Below are 14,045 nucleotides of genomic sequence, written 5' to 3'. Positions count from 1 at the left end.
TGGCCATGGATGATGATTCTTCAAAGAGGACTGAGAAGCAACAATCAGACAGGAGGAAAACAAGAAGAGGGCAATTTCCAAACAACAACAACAACAACCTAAGAAGGAGATGGGTCCTCAATAAGCGGTGTTTAATGGTATTACATGCTGCAAAGAGTCCAAAGAGGATGAAGACTGAAAATAAGCTATTGGATTTAGCTGTTAAGAGATCACTGGTAATTATGGAAAGTATGGTATGGTCCAGTGGTAAGGTCACAAGCCAGATAGCAAGGGATTGAGAAGTGATTGAGAGGATAGGAATTGGAGAAAACACAGAGGGCTTTTTCTGAGTTTTTAAAAAATTAATTCATTAATGTTGGGTATTTTTCCATGGTTACATGATTCATATTCTTTCCCTTCCCCTTCCCATAGCCAACGAGCAATCCACTGGATTTTACATGTGTCATTGATCAAGACCTATCTCCATATTATATATATTTTACTAGGGTGATCATTTAGAGTCTACATCCCTAATCAGATCCCCATCAAACCATGTGATCAATCATTTCAATGAGTTTTCCTGGGGACTTAGTATAGTAGCTTAGAGGGATAGCAAATGATGTTTTGAGAGGTTTGGGGCTTTATTTTGTTTTGGTTTTCAGAATAAGGGAAACCTGGGTATATTTGTAGACATCAGAGAAGGAATAATTAGATAGAAAGACTAAAAATGAGAGAAAATGATGAGCTGTGGGTGATAAGTATGAATTAGATTAAGGGAAGACAGGTCTTGATCTAGGCTAAAAGGCCCATTTCTTATTTAGAAAGTGAAAGAAAGGAGGAAAGATAGAGGTTAATTTTAATGGATTTCAAGGTATAAAAGTGGTAGTCTCTATTTTTCCTGTGAGATAAGACCTGGGTTCAAATCCTGATTCTATCACCATTTTCATCAACCTAGAAAAGACACTTAATCTTTCTGATTTAGTTTCCTCATCAGTAAAATGGGGATAATAATAGCAATAGTACTTACATCACATGGTGGCTGTGAAGATCAAATGAGATCATAAAATTGTTTTTCAAAATTTAAGCATTCCATAAATATCACCTATTATTATTTTTATTGAATCTAAGTATAGCATAGCATTGTATGCTACACTCATATTAAATATATTAAATACAGAAAGATGTACCATTGAAAAATTAGAAGAAAATTGATTACATTTTTCAAAAATATGGGTGGTTATGAATTTTAAACTAGCACTGACATATTGAATATGATAACAAGAAAAAACAGGCTAGTTTAATTACATAAATGTGAAGCTTTTTTCACACAAAACAAATGAAGCCAGAATAAAAAGGAAAAATGTATACTGGAGGAAAATCTTTACTTAGAACATGACTGACAAAAATCTGTAATCCAAAATTTATTGGGAATTGACATAAATTAAAGAGATATTTCCTAATAGTTAAGTGATAATAGAATATTTAAAAATAGCACTCAAGATTAGATTTGTATCAACATCTCACACCCTACACCAAAATAAACTCAGAATGGGTGAATGACTTAAATATAAAGAAGGAAACTATAAGCAAATTAGGTGAACACAGAATAGCATACATGTCAGATCTTTGGGAAAGGAAAGACTTTAAAACTAAGCAAGAGCTAGAAAAAAATTACAAAATATAAAATCAATAATTTTGATTACATCAAATTAAAAAGGTTTTGTACAAACAAAACCAATGCAACCAAATTAGAAGGGAAGCAACAAATTGGGAAACAATCTTCATAACAAAAACCTCTGACAAAGGTCTAATTACTCAAATTTATAAAGAACTAAACCAACTGTACAAAAAATCAAGCCATTCTCCAATTGATAAATGGGCAAGGGACACGAATAGGCAATTTTCAGTTAAGGAAATCAAAACTATTAATAAGTACATGAAAAAGTGTTCTAAATCTCTTATTACCAGAGAGATGCAAATCAAAACAACTGTGAGGTATCACAGATTGGCTAACATGACAGGAATGGAAAGTAATGAATAATGGAGGGGATGTGGCAAAGTTGGGACATTAATGCATTGCTGGTAGAGTTGTGAATTGATCCAACTATTCTGGAGGGCAATTTGGAACTATGCCCAAAGGGTGCTAAAAGAGTGTCTGCCCTTTGATCCAGTCATAGCACTGCTATAGCAAAGAGATAATAAGGAAAAAAAAACATGTACAAGAATATTCATAGCTGCACTCTTTATGGTGGCAAAAAATTGGAAAATGAGGGGATGCCCTTCAATTGGGGAATGGCTGAACAAATTGTGGTATATGTTGGTGATGGAATACTATTGTGCTCAAAGGAATAATGAAGTGGAGGAATTCCATAGGAAGTGGAACAACCTCCAGGAACTGATGCAGAGTGAAAGGAGCAGAACCAGGAGAACATTGTACAGGGAGACTGATACACTGTGGTACAATCAAATGCAATGGACTTCTTCATTAGTGGCAATGCAGTGATCCTGAACAACCTGGAGGGATCTACAGGAAAAAACACTATCCACATTCAGAGAAAAAGCTGTGGGAGTAAAAACACAGAAGAAAAACAACTGCTTGAATACATGGGTCGAGGGGATATGGCTGGGGATGTAGATACTAAATGAACATCCTAATGCAAACACTAACAACATGGAAATAGGATCTGATCTAGGACACATGTAATACCCAATGAAATTGCGTGTCAGCTTCGGGAAGGGTGGGGGGAGGGGAGGGAGGGAAATCATGTGATTCTTGTACCCAAGGAATAATGTCCTAAATTGACTAAATTAATTTTTAAAAAATAGCTCTCAAAACAAGCATAAATTTAAAGAAAGAAGCACAAACTATCAAGCTATAAATAGTATTTTTTAAAGTATTCAAGATGGCTAACAGTTAGAGAAAAGCAAATTAAAGTAGCTTTAGTAATTCCTCATACCAGAATCATAACCAGAAAAGGCCAATTGGGTTTTGCTCCAGAATACCTGACATCTTAGTGGCAGGATACTTTCTCCCACTGGTGTTTCTCCTATACATTTTGCTTCTTTTTTGACTTTACACTATAATTCCCTCCATCTGTACAGCATTGCCACCTCTGCCCCACTCCCAGATACCATTGCTGTATTGTTTTTAGAGCTTAATGATCTTCTGCAGTACTAAAAACATAGTCTTGTTATCTTTTATGTCAAAAGAGATGACACTTGACTCAACTTCTCTCACCACTCTGTATCTGAATTGATACCTCCCCCATCAGGTTATGGGTATCTTTTCTGGGAAATTTGTCACATCTCTAAGTACCAGACTATGAACAACCCCACAAAAGTCACCTGTGGTATACTAAATGTGCATATTGGCATACCTCAGCCCTGATGGATCATTAAGACTTCCTGAAGCACATATGAGCTCCTCCTTGCCCAGTACACTTTGTTATAGCAGTGACTTGTCCAGAAGTAGCCTTGGGGTATTGTCAGGACTCTATCTTCCCACCATAAGTCTTCTATGTCTATGGTCTCTCCCTGAAGTCTTTTTTTTTTAAACCCTTACCTTCCATCTTGCTTGGAGTCAATACTGTGTATTGGCTCCACGGCAGAAGAGTGGTAAGGGTTCTCCCTGAAGTCTTCAGGTATCAAAATTGCTTGTACCAGGTACTAGAATTACTATTTGCTTTTCTATCTCAGCCCTCTGGAGTTGGCAAATACCCCCAGAATGGTACATGTGGAAAATTATTAAATTGCAAAATTGTGTGTTTCATTGCTCACAGTCGCTGAGTTGCTTTATTAAGTTGCTTTTGGTGATTATATAGCATACTGTCAAAGACCCAATTAGGCACACAAAGGAATTTTGTATGATGTCTCCATCAACATTTATCAATAAAGTAAAACTTAAAAGACAAGTAGACAAAAATCCCGGTTGAAGCCATTCAAATCATGAAGGTAAAATCATTGCAGCAATTTTTAAAAGTATATGGGTATGTTGAAGCTTGGTTCTAACAGGCTTGGGAGGCTTCAGATACCCGTGTTGTCGCTAAAGTGTCACTATTAACTTTATGTGTCTCTTTCTGATGTATTTTTCTATTTTTCCTATTTTCTATTTCTTTCTGTTATCCAGAGGGTCACCTGATGGATGAGTTTACAAACATGTTCCCATATAAGTATAATACAAGATAATACATAAGAATAAAAAAGAGGCATGGAATGCTTTGTGAGGTCCTTGGGAGAAAGAGCAATACTGACTGACTGTGGAATAGAAGGGAAACAAGAAAGGCTTCATGAAAGAGGTAACTGAGCTGGACTTTAAAAATAGGCAAGATTTTAACAGAGATGCTGGGGAGAATGTTTTGGACATAGAGTATAAACAGCAGGTGCAAAGGTGTAGAAACAGGAAAACAGAGAAGGTATATACAAAGGAGAGGGAATAGTTTAGTTTGGCTAAAGCCTACAATATGCAAGGAGAATAGTTTGAGATAAGACTAGTAGGGCAGCTTGTAAACGTTTTGAATGACAGGCTTACATGCCTAACCTTTACTCGGCAAGTCAGAGAGCCGTGTTTTGAGTCTAGAAATGACGTGATTGGTTGGTTGGTGTTGGTTTCTTTTTTTGTATGAGGAAGATTAATTTAGCAGTGATGAAAAAAACAGACTTGGGGTGGGGAGGAAGTGGAGGTCAGAAAATTGGTTCAAAGATGTGTAAATTGGTAATAATGAAGGCCTATACCAGGGTGGAGGCAGCGAAGGAGAGGAAGAGACAGATTCAAGAAACAAATGGAGTCCAAATGATTTGAATTCTCAAATGATTTAAGGAAGCCCAATAGCATGTTAAGGCTAAGAAGATCTACCTAATCCAACAGCAAAAACTTTTTAGGAGCCTTGCAATGAATGCTTTTTCGATCCTCACACCCACATTGTGGAGCATAAATTAATGTTTCTTCACCTAAGATGGAACTTGGCCCTTGAATTCCTGTCACTTTATAGTCTTTTTAATACTCTTATAAACTAATGGTCAAATGTAAATTGGTTTTCAGATGATTCAGATTATCTTTAAAAGACACCTACCACCTGTTACATTTATTTCTCCAGAATCTGAGTTAGAAAGGAATTCAATGTCCATCTAGACCAGCCCTTAAATGAAAAAAAGCAACAAACTCTCCACATTATACTGAAACAGGAGTTATTCAGACAGTTCAAAGACCTTTATTAATAGGGAAGGAACTCACTATCTCCTGAGGCAGCCCATTTCATTTACAGACAATTCTAAATGCTAGAACATTTCCCCTGACATCCAATCTTAATTTATCTCTTTGTAATTTCCACTCATTGACCCTGTTGTATTTTTGGGGTCAAGCAGAACAAGTTTAACCCTTTTCTGGCAACATTTCAGTTGCTTGAAGACAGATTTTCATGTTGACCATGAGTCTTCTTTTCATCAGGATGTGTCAACCAATCATCTTTCAGAACAAATTTAAAATCTGCAGTGGGGTGGTGCAGTGGTTAGAATACTAGGCTTAGTTTCTGGAAGAATGGAGTTCAAATGCAGCATCACACACTTACTAGCTGTGAGGCAAGTTGGCAAGTCAGCAAGTCACTTAACCTCTGTGTGCCTTAGTTTTCTAAATATAAAAATGGGGATAATAATAGTCCCTGCCTGCTAGGGTTGTTGTGAGGCTCAAATGAGATAATATTCTTTACACAGGGTCTGGCACATAGTACATACTATAAATGTTAACTATTATTATCTTTATTCTAACTGCCCTCTTCTGAACAATCTCCAGCTACTCAACATCTTTCCTACATTGAGTACTCGGAACACAGTATCATGTGGTCTGACGATTCCAACTATTTCATAAAATGACAGTCTACCAGATAGCTAATATCAGTGTCTGGCAAACTAAGCTAGATTCCAAAGCACTTTTAAGAATATTGAGTCTGCAAACTGTAAGGTTGTATCAATAAACTATTTATATATATACACATATGTACATCAATGCACTATGAAACAACATCAGGACATAAAGGTGCAATCTGAGGTCATCATGCCAAGGTTGGTCAAAAGTCATGATGCTACAAAGAATTCATTGAATTTGATAGAATGTCACAGATCTTTGAATGAAGCCTATGATTCAGAAATGTAGCTCTGTGTTCACATAAACTAGGTTTAGACTGAAGGGTTTTTCAATAAAAATTTCTTGCCTCATTTAGGGTTTTCTTTTAGAATATCTAACTCAGCTCATGTCATCCTTATTCATAGTTTTCCTTAGAAACATAAGAATTTGTTTTATATAAAGAGTTCTATAAAAAAGAGAATAAGACTCAGTTTCTATGCATGTTCTCAGGCTAATAACATTGAACATAGGATAGGCTTTATTTAACCAAACAAAAAATTTTTTAAAATGTATGTATCTCAACCTAGAAACAGTCGAGACATATCCTTTAATAATATGCATGTGCTATATAAATACCCTTTACATGTCAGTGCCCTGGAACAAAGCCTGAATGATTCTTGGATCACACCCTCCTTTTTTATTTAAAAATTTTAATTTATTTAAAACTTTTAATAATTTATTAATTACTTTTTATTTAAATATTATTTATTAATTTTAATTTAATTTCATTACTTTTTTAAAAAATGTAAACTCTTAGCATCAATACAAAAATAAAATGTATTGATTCTAAGCCAGAAGAGAAGTAAGGGCTAGACAATGGGGGTTAAGTGACTTACCCAGGATCACACAGTTAGTAAGTGTCTGGGGCGAGATTTGAACCTAGTACCTCCCATCTCCAGACCTGTCTGTCAGTCCACTGAGTCACCTAGCTGCCCCTCATACCCTTTTTAAATTTCTTTCCTGAATTTGAAGTGATTTAATTATACTATTAAACTTCATTACCTATGTTATATCTTTCTTTCTTTTTTTTTTTAAACCCTTACCTTCTGTCTTGAAGTCAATACTGTGTATTGGCTCCAAGGCAGAAGAATGGTAAGGGTTAGGCAATGGGGGTCAAGTGACTTGCCCAGGGTCACACAGCTGGGAAGTGTCTGATGTTATATCTCTCTTGATATTCTTCAGAACTTGAAATCCTTCAGAATCAGAATCATCTACAGTATCCCAGAAATCCTTCATTCTTCCTTCCTTTCTTTTCTTTTCTTTTCTTTTTTTCTTTTTCTTTCTTTTTTCTTCCTTTCTTCATTCTTTCCTTCCTTTCTCTTTCTTTCTTTCTCCTTCCTTCCTTCCTTCCTTCCTTCCTTCCTTCCTTCCTTCCTTCCTTCCTTCCTTCCTTCCTTCCTTCCTTCCTTCCTTTCTTTCTTTCTTTCTTTCTTTCTTTCTTTCTTTCTTTCTTTCTTTCTTTCTTTCTTTCTTTCTTTCTTTCTTTCTCTTTCTTTCTTTCTCTCTTTCTCTCTTTCTCTCTCTCTTTCTCTCTTCTCTCTTCTTCTTTCTTTCTTTCTTTCTTTCTTTCTTTCTTTCTTTCTTTCTTTCTTTCTTTCTTTCTTTCTTTCTTTCTTTCTTCCTTCCTTCCTTCCTTCCTTCCTTCCTTCCTTCCTTCCTTCCTTCCTTCCTTCCTTCCTTCTCTTTCTTTCTTTCTTTCTTTCTTTCTTTCTTTCTTTCTTTCTTTCTTTCTTTCTTTCTTTCTCCTTCCTTCCTTCCTTCCTTGCGTGCTCTGTAATACTGAATTCTAATACTTAGAATTAATATTGGTGCCAAGGCAAAAGACTGATAAGACCGATGCAGTGGGGATCAAGTGACTTGCCCAAGGTCACACAGTTAGCAGTATCTGTTTAAAAATAGAATCTTGTTTAAAAAAAGAATCTTTAAAAAAGAATCCTGTTTGCTCTTTGAAAAAATGAACTCCATAGAGGCTAATTTGCTTTTCTAAGGTCACACAAGTAGCACTAAGCAATCAAATCTGGAGCTTCTGATGTAAAATCCAGGATTTTCCATTTTAACTCTCTACTCCATGGTTTAGAGCATTTCTTTAAAGTTGAGAAAGGTTTCCTTGGGACAGTGAAAAACAAACTAAGTTATAACTGGTTAGTTGTACTAAGTGCTATGGGAATATTGAGGAAGCAAATTATATTCCCTCAACCCCAAGATGTTCTACTCTGTGATTATAGAGTCAGAATGGGTCATCTAGGGGACTGTTTTTGTAGATGTGAATGAAGGACTCACCAACACTGAAGGTGAGTAGAAATGGCTGGTTTCATATTGATAGTCATATACCCTAAGGAAGTCAAAAACAGAAAGGTCCCATATATACAAAAATATTTATAGCAGTTCTTTATGTAATAGTAAAACAAAACAAAACACTACCAAAACTAAACAAAATGGTGTTCATCAAGTAACAAATGGCTAAATAAATTGTACGTTAATGTAATCTAGTATTACTACACTATAAGAAATAATGACTATTGAGAAGTACAGCAATAAAGTACAACAAACTAATGATTAGAACAATGGAAAGAACAAAGACAGAAATGGAAACTGAATACTCTGAAATTATGACCAAACCTGGTCTCAAAGGAAAAAAAATGAGAAGTTTCTCCAACCAGTCTTTGACACATGGGAGACTATGAATGAAGAACATTACATACACTGTCAGAAGTGTATGTAATGTATGTTGTAAACCTCAAAATTTCTCAGACTTATGAATGTTAGGGGTTTCCCCCATTGGGGAATCTTCTACTTAAAAAAATTCCCTAGAGGATGGTGAGAACTCTACTTGAGTGTGGGGGCTCCTAGCTATGGGAGTGTCCCTGCTCTACCCTACTTAAGACTGCTTTAGGACAGAAAACTGTTTGCTAAACAATGAAAGTACTTTGATCCATGCTTATGGAAGGGACAGGAAGTTCTTTGAGTCATGACTGTTTTAGAATTGATACAATGGGATACTAAGTACCTATAAAGGTGGGGCAACTTATAAACTACTTAAACCTAAAAGGGTGATAACTTATTCAGAGGTTTTTTCTTAATGAAATTTGTCGACACAGCAGCATTTTTTCCTGACTTACTAAAGAGATTAAAACTACTCAGCTGTGAATTCAAAATGGGTGGTCCTTTAGAAACATCTACAGTGATTGGTAGATGTAAGGACTTAGGGGAGGTGACAGAGGAAATTTTGCCCTTAAAAATAAGAGCTTGGATCTTATTCAGAATCTCGATTTCTGATTCTTATTCTGGAGGATCTCATTCTGAGAGACTCATTTCCTTGAGGACTGATGCTTGAGGGCTCTTTCCTTGGAGACAGATCTCTTTGAGGAGAAGTGCTCTTGGAGGAAATCTCATTCTGAAGGAGAACTCCTTGAGGAGCTCCTCTGAGGGGCTCTGTCCCTCTGCGGTAGGAGCTCTGGAGGCTCTTGAGGGAGGCCCTTTGAAACAATCTCTGGCTGGAAGACTCTTTGAGAAAGGACGCTGGCCTGGTGTCACTAGTATCCTTGTTTAGTCAGACCTTGTGGTGAGTGTTAAAAAAACTGACTGATTTTCTCTTTTAAGACTCAGGTCTAGGCCATATTGGCTTGAGGCCCTTCATACTTATTCCTTTCTTACTCTCTCTCTCTTTCTTTGATTACTCATTGTATTGTTAATTAAAATCTCTATAAAGCCCAATTGACTTGGTCATATTCATAATTGGGAATATATTTCCCTGGCGACCACCTTATATTTGATTTAAAAACTAAGACATTGTAGTGAAACATATTTCTGCGGTCAAATTTACTCACTCTCTCTTATATCTATCACAATTTATATCTTCCACCATTTTAACTCACTACAGTTTAAGACCTCAACCATTTTAAATCTCACAATGTGTATGTGTTGGTAGACTTGATGAACTGTTTATTCCCCTCTGCTTTTTGTTTTATTTTGTTTTGTTTTGTTAAAAGGATTGATCTCTGGCTGAGAAAAGGACATACTGGGAAATTGAGGTGATATAAAAATAAGAGATATCAATTTTTTTTAAAGCATGGGGTTTAAGAAATATTTTATCCCCATTCTTTAATTCCAAGCTGGTAAAAGAGCTAAGACTATCCAGAAGGCAGGATGAGTAATTTCATAGTTATTGACTCCGTAGGAAGTTAATACTTCAATAGTTTAGTACAAACCAGTTAACAAAAAATGGAGAGATAAGCAAAAATCAAGTTCCAAGGGAGCTAATCAGGATGGAAGGAGAACAGAAGTGGGAGGGAGTGGAAGATCATTTCTGGATAGTGGCCATTTTCATTTTCCAATTTTTACTCTTTTTACCCTGTTATTCATCAGCAATTCAGGTTGACAAATTTTTCTAAGGACATACTATTTGTAAGACATTAGGGAAACAAAGTAAAAAAAATTAAAGAAGTAATATCCTTCCTTGAGGAACTTTCATTTTTTTACTGGATGGATACAACTTGCATGTATTTGAGGAAATATACAGTATATTTGGACTAAAACAGAATAACTTCTGGAAGAACAGAGTGCCAACAAATGAGGGAATCATCAAAGGTCTATGCAGAGAAAGCCAGGAATTCATAACCTATATTTGGAGGGATATGTAGGAAGTATTTGACACTACATCCAATCACATGCTAGAATTTTGAAACTCTTACAAATCTTTTTTTTATCAGCTGACAGAGGAAGCAGGGCACGGTGAATGTCTTGCTGAGCATCAGAAAGTCCTGGGTTCAAGTGTTGCCTCATATACAAACTAGCTTTAAGCCAATACACAAATCACTTAATCTTTCAGGATCCTAGGCAGCTTTCTCTAAGACAAAGATAAAGACAATTTGCTAAGCTTTCTTCATAGTCTTTATACTGAAATTAATGCAAGATTGAGTCCCCAGGGATTTGACAAGTTAGAGAAAATTTCAGGGCTGGAAGTAGGAAAAAAGATGATAGTGGAAACAGAGTTCTTGCATTCTTAGGTAGTACTTTCTTATTCTTTTCATCCTTTGGGTCTATTACACATGAAAAGCAAGTTGTCAGAGCAGGGGAAAAGAAACTCAACACAAAGATAGAAAAAAAATTACACTGGAATTGAAAGAGAACAAACTGGAGCAGGTTTGGGTGAATGATTACATTTTACTGTTGCCCAGAACTTTGAAGTAAATCACAATGTACTTTCAAAGAGTACAAACCCCTAGCACCATCTCCACTCATGTGGCAGATCATTTCAGAGAAATGGCCACCCACTTCTTAGATATCTATTTACCACAATCGCTTCCGTGAGAATCTTTGCTGTTGGAGAACACAACCATACCATTAATTTACTGTTTCAGAGCTCTGGGGAAAATGTGAATGACTAAACTGGCCTTGACATTTTATCAGTTTTTGAAATGCATCATTTTTGGCTTGAATGTTCAATCAAGTAAGCTAGAAAAAGATAACAAGTTAAAAACATTTTTTTAAAAACCAACACTTTTCTTTGAAGTCCCATAATCCCAAAGAAGAGATATATTTTGGTTGTTGTGTTTGCTTGTTTTTCATTCCAGGAGATATTTTCCAAAAATGAGAAATCACAAATACACATACAATGATACCCTATATTTGTATTAGATTATTATTATTATATTATTATATTATGCATAGAGGATGATTAAGCATAGAAAACTGAAAAGTAGGGGGTCAAGCGATTAGGAAGAGACCAGTGTTAGAAGAAAGCAGTATTATGAAATACAAAGGCAGGGAGAATGTCCAAAAACTATATCTTGAGCTTTAACTTCACTGAGATTTTAGTTTATATGACATTTTGTCATGTCAGTAGATGACATTTTGAAAAGACATTTGTTTCCTAAGAAGACACACTCATCCTATGGTATTCAACTAAGCATATTGCAATTTGGGAATCAGAATAAAATTGGGGAGATAGAAGACAAAATGCTCTTAGAAGAGCCAAAACAGATTTCCATGTGTTTATAAATGATAATTTCAACTTGAAGGTATTCAAATTTGATGGGAGAGTTTCTGCAAGTATTTTCCATATATCTATGGAAAAAATTGATGAAGAATCTTTTCAGGACAATTTCTAACTTTTATCTCCAAATTATTTACTGCAGGTTAGATTTACAATTGCATTAGTGAAGACATCAGCAATTCAGCTATAGCTTAGGATCTTAAAGAATTAGCTGGAGCCAATCTGGACTTAAGTGACTTGGGCAGATTTGAACCAAGGTTTTCTTGAGATTGTCCCTCTACAATAGAGATATTTCTCAACTTTTAGGTAAACTTCTAAAATTTAATCTTCATTTTTCCATTGTGCCCTCTCTTCTTTTTCTTTCTCTCCTCTACCATGAAATATAGCAGTGGGATTGGTAGGGAGGAGAATTTTATCAATACTTAAAAGGTTAAAAGGTAATAAGTTTGACAACTTATTCTCTGGTCCTTGAAATTTTTTATTCTCTTAGAGCTGAGAAGTTAACTGATTTACCCAAGGTCACACAGGTGATAACAAAGATAGTCAAATTATGAACCCATATTTTTTTACTCTAAATTCATAGGTATATATGTAATCCTAATTTATAAGACCTCTGGGAGAAAAGAATATAATGAAGTTGACTGATTTCTGAATCTTCAGTAATGAAATCAATCGAAACCTAGAGACCAAAGAGGTACACAAATAATATTATGTTAACACCTTTTTCAACTACAGCTATCAGGCATGACAATTTCCTATTAATTTTACAAGAACGTACTTCAGAAGATCATACATCTAGAAGGAATTTCAGAAGCCATCAAATCCATTTATATTCATTCTATGTATGAGAAATCTGAGTCTTGTAAAGATGAAGTAACTGGTGCAAGGTTGCAGAGGTATTAAAAGGTCAGATGTAAGATTTGAACCCGGACTCTAGAGTCAATGCACTTCTCATTCTACCAGGTTACTGCCACCAATATAATTTCTTCCTTGTCATTTTAACTATCCTTTTTTCCATCCTATTTTTTACTTCCTAAGATAAAATCTGGAGGGCATTTTCAAGATTCATGCATAGGTTCTGAGAGTCCAGATCTAGTCATCTTTTCAGTACATCAATTTTTCTCCTGCCTAACTTACTACATTTTCAAGATCCCAACTTATATTGCTTCCCTTTTCATCAACTCAGCAATCTGAAAGATTTTACCGGAAAAAAAAAAATTCTTACCAGAATGTTGTTAATTAAATTAGACTGAAAATATCTGCCCTACCTTTTGGATGCACCTTAGCAGGAGAACTCATGGTAGCCTGTCCTGGAGATGAGGAAGTCACTCTTGCATTTTGGTTTGAAAAACTGACTTCATTCTCTTTCCTTCCTGTTGGGTCCAAAGTAGGAGTAGCAGTTCTTTGAACCACAGGCTTCTAGCTCATGGAGACTGTGACTATTGTGGCTATTTTCATTCTATGTTGAATAGTTTCTGTTTCCGCAAGAACAAAGCAAAGACCAGTAACCACACCAAGTAGCTTTGTAACTGCCTATTTTTTAAAAAGTTAGACTGGAGGAAGTATACAGCTGATGTGAGCAAAATATATTTTATTACTTTCAAGGAAATCTCCACCAAGATCAGAGGCTACGAATATTCAGATTTTATCACATTTGTGAAGTTTCACCCTTTGTCACAATTTATCAGCCTGGTGTGTTACAAAACATCATAGATTTGGAATCAGAGGGTCTGGATTTGCATTCTATCTTTGCCACTACAAACAATGTGACCTTGGGGAAATTCCTTAGTTTCACCAGTCTTTTGTTTCCTCATCTGCAAAATGAAGGCATTAGATAAAATGAGCTTCAAGGTCTGTCCCAGCTCTAAATCTATCATCCCATAGGTTGTATTTGTCAAAGGTCTTTGATAGCATAAATTTTATTTGTAGTTAGTTTCATGTAAATTTTGTGATAATCTCAAATTACTTTACAAATATAAACTCTTTTGACAGGCAAGAGGGTGATTTTTACCTTAACCTTTTTGTGCTTCCTCATCTGTAAAAGAGATTAGACTAGATAATCTCTAAAGTCCCTTCTAATTTAAACTTTCCAAAATCTATGATGTAAATCTATGAGGAGGTAAAGGTGAACTAGAGATTAGAATGATCAAAGGGACTTCAAATTTTGGGACTGAA

At 35.5% G+C, this 14,045-nt stretch overlaps 1 protein-coding gene across 2 annotated transcripts in view; it reads right to left on the bottom strand.

The window, feature by feature from the left end:
* Positions 1-13,546, bottom strand: part of SYTL3 (synaptotagmin like 3) — a 105,820-nt gene extending 92,274 nt beyond the window's left edge. The window contains exon 1 of one of the 2 annotated variants that reach the window (XM_007484837.3): positions 13,139-13,546. The gene's annotated coding sequence lies outside the window, so the exon portion shown is untranslated. The remainder of the gene's footprint in view (positions 1-13,138) is intronic. The other variant, XM_007484833.3, reaches the window with a different exon arrangement.
* Positions 13,547-14,045: the final 499 nt, after the last annotated feature.

The sequence above is a fragment of the Monodelphis domestica genome, chromosome 2 (genome assembly GCF_027887165.1).
Source record: "Monodelphis domestica isolate mMonDom1 chromosome 2, mMonDom1.pri, whole genome shotgun sequence".
NCBI lineage: Eukaryota > Metazoa > Chordata > Mammalia > Didelphimorphia > Didelphidae > Monodelphis > Monodelphis domestica.
Note: the sequence above shows the minus strand (reverse complement) of the source record. Positions and strands in the feature narration are given on the sequence as shown.